At 37.1% G+C, this 7,821-nt stretch overlaps 2 non-coding genes across 2 annotated transcripts; one reads left to right on the top strand and one right to left on the bottom strand.

Moving 5' to 3' along the window:
• Positions 1 to 1,941: 1,941 nt before the first annotated feature.
• Positions 1,942 to 2,048, top strand: LOC127108799 (small nucleolar RNA R71). Its single transcript, XR_007796310.1, has one exon. It is a non-coding gene; the product is annotated as a small nucleolar RNA R71 (small nucleolar RNA).
• Positions 2,049 to 5,355: 3,307 nt separating this feature from the next.
• LOC127108572 (small nucleolar RNA R71) lies at positions 5,356 to 5,462 on the bottom strand. Its single transcript, XR_007796101.1, has one exon. It is a non-coding gene; the product is annotated as a small nucleolar RNA R71 (small nucleolar RNA).
• Positions 5,463 to 7,821: the final 2,359 nt, after the last annotated feature.

The following is a 7,821-nucleotide window of genomic DNA, read 5'->3' as shown; positions in this document are numbered from 1 at the left end:
TGCTGCAGGTTTAGCTAATACAGGATTTTCTGAATGTCAAACTAGATGTTGTGACATTCATCCCTGACAGCAGATACTGAGGTTTAGAATAGTTGGTTGTCTGTTATAACTTAGTATTTATCTCAATCTCTTTATTCAAGGGAATAACAGACCTGGCATAAGGCCATTGTGTAAATGTCAAACTGGATGTTTTGACATTTATTACTGTAAGCTGATATTGATGTATAGTCAGATTAGTCTGCTACAGTACAACATTTAGCACAGTCTGTTTTCAGGAAAATAACAGACTTAGCATATGGTATATGCTCTAGTCGTCAAACTGAAAGTTGTAACATTCATTCCAGACAGCATATGCTAAATTGTAGGATGGTTAGTTTTTCTGTTTCAGCATTTCTTCAGGCTATTCTTCAGGAAGTCAACAGCTGAGCTAAAATCCAGGAAACTAACAATTGAGCTACATTTAATGAACCTAACAAATAGCCTATTTGTTAGCACCCTAATATGTGGAAATTAGGTTAACTTGCTTAACCTTAATTTTAGGGAATACAAGTACAAAGGCCCAAGTGCTGCAATATAAAAGGATGGCAATCCTTCATTCAGAACTCGTGGGTTTTAGGCGTGAAGATTTTAGAGTTCCAATATACTTCACTGCTGTATTTTTGTGTGTGTCTTGTATTGGTGTTTCTTGTGAGCCAAGAAATTATCACCTAGATGATTGCATTGGACTAGGGTGTTCATTGAGTTGTAAGTGTTGTGTCACTCTAAGCTTTTAAGCGTGAGTGTTGTGTACCTTGATTAAAGCTGTTAAGCACAATCAAGAATTGTTTGAAGTATAACTTCACCATTTAACTTTAATCTAATTAAAGGTTGTAATCACTGAGGTGATTGAGAGGGAGTGAGTAGGAACTCTGGTCTTAGTGTAAGATTGAAATTGCATTGGGTAGGTATTAAGTGATAGAATTAAACAGTTGGTTTAAGGTCTGAATTAATACTACTAATAGTGGATTTCCTCCCTGGCTTGGTAGCCCCCAGACGTAGGTGTGTGTGACACCGAACTGGGTAAACAATTACTTGTGTTATTTACTGCACTTACGTTTTAAGTTCCGCATAATTCTTGTCTGCGCAGAATTGGATGTCATAACATCCCGTGTGACATCGAAAGTCTGTTAACTAGAATTTCAAATTGTCCTCCAGGTGTAGTCTGAGGGGCTTGGTTTAAAGCTACCTGAGAGATCTGGGTTTCAAGCATCTTGGTATGAGTAACTATTTGGTCAACCTTGGTTCCTAACTGAGCAATCAATTCGTTAACATGAATGTTTTGGTTCATGAACTCCTTGTTTTGTTGAGTTTGAGCGGTGATAAAATTTTCCATAATTTTCTCAAGGCTCGGCTTTGGTGGTACAGGTTGCATAGGTTGATTTGATCTAGGGGCTTGATAACTAGGTCTCAGAGGTGCATTATTTTGGATAGGGTTATTGTTTTTATAGAAGAAGTTCGGGTGATTCCTCCATCCAGGGTTGTAGGTATTCGAGTATGGGTTCCCTTGGGTGTAGTTCACTTGCTCAGAGTGGGTTTCATTTAATAGACTGCATTATGTGGATTGGTGTCCTTTGGTTCCATATAATCTCACAATCCGACGAAACTGCGGCTACAATATTCGGGTTTATGTACATATGCTCGACCTTAAGGGCTAATGCGTCCATTTTAGCTTGCATCATGTCTATAAAGCTTAGTTCATGCACTCCTCCTTGGGCTTCCTTCTTCTCAACTGTTGCTCGTTCGAATCCCCATGATTGATGGTTTTGAGCCATGTCTTCGATGAGGGCACTAGCTTCAGGATAAGGTTTGTTCATCAGAGCACCGCATGTGGCAGCGTTGATGGTCATCTTTGCATTATAGTGAAGTCCATTATAGAAAGTTTGGATGATTAACCAGTTTTCTAAACCATGATGTGGGCATGCTCGTAACAATTCTTTATATCTCTCCCAAGCTTCGAACAGTGATTCTCCTTGGTTCTGGGTAAATCTAGTTATATGGTTTCGAAGAACGGCGGTCTTACTCGGGGGAAAGTATCTAGCAAGGAATAGTCTTCAAAGGTTATCCCAAGTCGTAATGGAATTGGGTGGAAGGGAATCTAACCATGATAGGGCTTTATCTCTGAGGGAAAAAGGGAATAATCTTAAACGTATCGCCTCAGGAGAAGCTTCATTGGTTTTAAAAGTGTTTTCTAATTGAAGAAATATTTTTAAATGTTGGTTTGGGTTCTTGGTAGCGAGACCTGCGAATTGTCTCTGTTGCACTAGTTGCAACAGGGATCGTTTAAGTTCAAAGTTATTAGCTGGGATGGTTGGGTTTACTATACTAGAACTAGATTCTTCATTTGATGGTTGAGCGAAATCTTTAAGAGGTCTTTGGTTTTGATCTTGGGCCATAGCTCTCTTAATTCTATGAAAGAATAAGCGTGCGCGAGCGTAACGTTCAGGTTCCGCCAGAGGGTATACTAAGCTTAAACTTCCGGTGCTGCGAGTTCTTCGCATTGACCGGTGGGAAATAACCTAAGTCTAAACGATATAACAACAGGAAAATGAAATTTGACGAAATTGGTCCCCGGCAACAACGCCAAAAACTTGATGCTTTTTGTTTCGCAAGTATACGAACGCGTCAGAGTAATATAAAAGATTATCGAATCCACAGAGACCAAGTGTCAATCTATCGTTATCTGTTGTTATGGTGTTTATCAAAGGCAATCAAAATAGGTATTTTTAGAGTGTGCAATGAAAAGTAAAGTATTGAATAAAGTTTAATTAATAAAGACAGGGTCGAATGTAATTCACATAATCAATTAATAATCCAAGTACTTGCTAATAGAATTACTTATGGGCAATGTTTCCTACTTTGAAAAGAACTAATTTAACGGGAACTGTCGCTTTCGCGTATTCAGAACCGAGTTGAACTCCTTAATCAAACCCTCTTATTGTCACTTATAAAAAGGCGCGCATTGCGTTAGAGTAGTAAACCTATTTTTAAGAAATATAGTATCTTGACTAAGTTGAAATGTATTATAACCTGGATTTCTTAACCAAAAGAGGTTCTCACGAACTAGACTCTAAACTTATAAACGCGTCCGAAAATAGTATTAAAATCTCTTTTCTTCTTAAGTTAAAAACTCCTAATGAACTAAACAAAGCGCTTTCGCAGTTTTGGAAATAGTTAAAAACAATTAAGTTTAAAAAGACGTTGGACGGCTTTTGATCTTACCCAACGGAATTGAAGTGCGGGAAAACTTAAGTTGAAAGTTAAAATAGCCCTTAAGTGCTCCTACGAACAATCGTACAGATTATCGGTTCGGTTACTTTCCTTACATTCTAACCTTATAAATTTAGTTTGACATGGTAAAGTAAAAGTGCATTAATTTAAATAAAAGTAGTGCGAGTGCGAGAAATAAATAATTTAAAGCGAGTGCGAGGAAATAAATAATTGAAAGCGAGTGCGAGGAAATAAATAATTTAAAGCGAGTGCGAGGAAATAAATAATTTAAAGCGAGTGCGAGGAAATAAATAATTTAAAGCGAGTGCGAGAAAATAAATAATTTAAAGCGAGTGCGAGAAAATAAATAAGATAAAGACAAGTAATAAAAACCTGCTCCAATCGGAGGGTTGAGTAAATTGCAAAGCGGAAATGAAAATGGCGGCAGGATTAACTTCCTTCCAAAGTGCTCCAAACTCGATTACAGACTCGATCACAGACTTCATTACACAATTGTGGTAACACTCCAATGCGAAGCGATTACCACTTTAAAATACTGAATATATGCCTAAGTGAAACAAAGTTTGCTTCTAAGTTTGCCTCTGCTCTAAGTTTGGATCTTCCTCTGCTCTAAGTTTGGATGATTGTAAAAGTGATTTCTAGTTTCTATTTATAAGCAAACAAAAAGATGGAAATGATAAGGATGCCCTTCAACTTAAAAATGGGAGGGAAAGTTTTTCCTCTTGTGGCGCCCGCCACACGGCCATTTTGAGGCGCCTTAGTGGAAGTAGTGGGGAATGTGGCAGTTGAGGGAAGTTGAGCTTGGACACGTCATGGCAGGGTCTATGGCGTCAGCCATGGGGTAGGCCACAAGTACAAAATGCTGAATTTTAGGGTTTTTAGCTCTTTTTCACTCCTTTTCTCGATCGGGGCTCTGATTAAAGTAAAAACCTGAAAACAAAGGAAAACATAGCAATAACACAACAAAATAACAATAAAACAACTAGAATGCATGTGAAATCGGAGTCGAAAATACGGTAAATTTCAATGTTATCAATCACTCACTAACCTTTTCTGGAATGACATTTTACATTGTATACACATAATTACTCCATACATATTAATGGATCATAACTCAACATACACTCTCTTGATATATTCACAACTCTCTCTCTATAATATTAATTTACTGATTTAGAGAAAATTGAACTTGTGACAAGCTATTATTATTTTCATTCTTGCTCATGCTTAATATCTAAAGATAGTTTCTTATAAAATAAACTTAAGTTACTTCCACTCCTTGTGGGTACAATATCCTTACTTTTTTCTACCACTTGCTACTTATAACGAACATGTATACTTACATGTAACACGTTTTCAGTCAACAAGTGTTTGGCGTCGTTGCCGGGAGGTTCCAAGTTAATATTTTTATTTTTTTATTCAATACTCATTTTTTTATTTAAGTATTTGAGCTGCTAACATTTTTGTAATCCGGTGTCTCGACAGTTGCTCAATTATTGTATGCGCAGAGCTTTGAACCCAATTTACAGAGGCGATCCTAAACCTGAAAGAACTCTCAGGTTGCTAAGAAGATTTCATCTTATTGGACGTTTACCAGGGAGTCCTCCTTCCTTCCTTGCTGTAGACATAGAGGAACAACAAGGGTTTATATAAGAAGATTATGTGCAAGAAGAAGTTGTCATGGCAGACAACAATATTATTGGCATTGTCAATGACAGAGCACATAAAATTTAGAGACTATGTTGTGTTTGATCCAAATGTCATGAACACGTGAATTATCAAACCTGAAATCACGGTGGCTCAATTTGAATTCAAGCTTATGATGTTCCAAATGATGTAACCCATTGGGCAGTATTCAGGTTCTGCAAATGATGATCGTCATCTGCACTTGAGACAATTCTTGGAAGTGTCCAGTAACTTTAAGATTCTTGGCATATCAGATAATGCCTTCAGGTTGAGTTTGTTTCCTTACTCATTGAGAGATCGAGCAAAGAGTTGGTTGAACTCTCTTGAGCATAATTCCATAGCCAGATGGAATGCTTTAGCTGAAAAATTTCTAGCTAGATACATTCCCCTATCAATAATGCCAAAATGAGGAAAGAAATTACTTATTTCAGGAAAGGGGAATATGAATCTTTAATTGATGCTTGGGAAAGGTTTAAAGACATATTGAGACAATGTCCTCATCATGGAATCCCAATATGCATTTAACTTGATACTTTTTATAATGGATTTGTTCCTTCATCAAGGAATATACTTGATGCTTAAAGTGGTGGCGCATTGTTGTCAAAGTCTTATGAAAAAGTTTATAAGTTAATTGAAAGCATTACTGCCAACACTTATCAATGGCCGATTTCAAGAGTTGTCCCTTCTCTTAGTCAGAAGAAGACACCCGGAGTGAATGAAATTACTGAAACTACTGCTTATGCTGCCCAAATAGCTCAACTTAACCAAATGATGAAGAACATGATGACTAGTCCAAGCATGCCATCTATTGAACCTGTCAAGGCTGTGACTGACACATCAGAAGTTGCATGTGTTTACTATGGAGGTGCCCATCTATTTGAGGATTGTTCTTCTAATCCAGTATCATTTAACTATGTTGGTAATAATAAGTATAACAACACCTACAGCTATGGTTGGCCCAACCATCCAAATTTTTCTTGGAGCAACAATCAAAATCAACCCAAACCTCAAGCATCTCAAACTCCACAAGTTCCACTTGGTTTTTCCACACCAAACTATGTTATGGCTAATCAAGGAAATAAATAGTTGGAGAACATACTAAAATCATTCATTCAAGAGACCAAAAATCAGTTTTAATCTCAAGGAGTAAGCATCAAAAACCTAGAAAATTAAGTAGGGAAACTTTCTACTTCCCTTAGTTCAAGAAACATGGGTGCTCTCCCAAGGTCTACTGAAACTCCAACCATAACATCTGGAGTCAAGAATGTTGAAACATGTAAGGTTATTATGCTTATAAGTGGAAAAGAATGTGAAGGACCAACCTCTACAAGAAATGAGTTGTTAATTGAAGAACTGTCAGTTCAAGAAAGATCAGGCAAGAAGAAAGTTGATGTCAAAGACGAATTGAGTTCAGAAGAAGACAATGAAGAAATACTAGTACCGAAAAGAGCTAAGTTGGAGACCACTGGAACTTCTTCAAATCCTGTAGATCAACCAGCAGTCATGCCAAAGGTCGATAAGTTGCCCATATTTACTCAAGAAATACCACCACCTCCTTTTCCTCATAGAATTAGAAAAGTCAGGGAAGAAAATAGTTTAGCAAGTTCATGGAAATTCTTAAACAACTTCATATCAATGTACCATTTATTGATGTTATTCAATAAATGCCTAAATACTCCAAATTTATGAAAGATGTTCTCACAAAAATAAAGAGAGTAGGAGAATTTGTAACGGTTTCTTTCACTCAAGAGTGAAGCCAACTTGTGCTAGGAACACTTCCTCCCAAATTGAAGGATCCTGGTATTTTCACTATTCCGTGTAACATTGGAGAGACATTTTGTGGAAGGGAACTATATAACCTTGGAGCAAGTATTAATATCATTACGTTATCCATATTCAAGAGATTGGGAATTCGAGTTGTCAGGCCTACAACAATCACACTTCAACTTGCAGATAGAAGTATATGATATCCTCAAGGAAAAATTGAAGATGCACTAGTCAGGGTGGAAAAGTGTGTATTCCTTGTTGACTTTATTATCATTTATTTCAACGCTGATGAAGAGAATCCCATTCTGTTTGGAAGACCCTTCCTTTTCACTTGAATAACTTTGGTTGATGTGAAAAAAAAACTCACGATGAGAGTGAATGGACGTCGAGTTTTCATCAATGTACTAAATGCTTTGTAATATCTAGATGAAGAGGTATATGATTTTTCTATGATCTCAAGTTGGGAAAGTATCGTCCCTAAGAACCTGCTTAAAAGCAATAACGTCTTATAGCAAGAATTGGAAAAGTTAGATAAAGATAATAACCAGCGGGATGGAGTTATGAGTAGATCTCTGTGTAAACCATGTGGAAAGGCAGAACCCATGGAAGTTCTGGAATTATCTCCATATAGAAGAAGCACAATTTTCCTTTAGTAAACAATCCTCCTGAGTTGGAACTTAAGTAGTTGCCTACTCACCTGCAGTACGCTTACCTAGAGGCAGGACAGGAGTTGCCAGTAGTGGTTGCTACAAATTTGTATGATAAGCAGAAGGGTAAATTGTTGACACTTCTGAAGAAACCCAAGACGGAAATTGCTTAGAAAATATATGACATCAAAGGAATTAGTCCCACAGTTTGCATGCACAAAATTCCATTGGAGGACAATTCCAAGAACAACATTGAAAGTCAAAGAAGGTTAAATCCAATCGTGAAGGAAGTGGTGAAGAAGGAAATTATAAAATGGATGGATGTTAGAATCATTTACTCTATCTCTGATAGTGTATGGGTGAGTCATATACAACGTGTACCAAAGAAGGTAGGCGTGAAAGTCATAGCCAATGAGAAAAATAAGTTAATCCCCATAATAACTATAGCTGGTTG

The sequence above is a fragment of the Lathyrus oleraceus genome, chromosome 7 (genome assembly GCF_024323335.1).
Source record: "Lathyrus oleraceus cultivar Zhongwan6 chromosome 7, CAAS_Psat_ZW6_1.0, whole genome shotgun sequence".
In the NCBI taxonomy this organism is placed as follows: Eukaryota; Viridiplantae; Streptophyta; class Magnoliopsida; order Fabales; family Fabaceae; genus Lathyrus; species Lathyrus oleraceus.
Note: the sequence above shows the minus strand (reverse complement) of the source record. Positions and strands in the feature narration are given on the sequence as shown.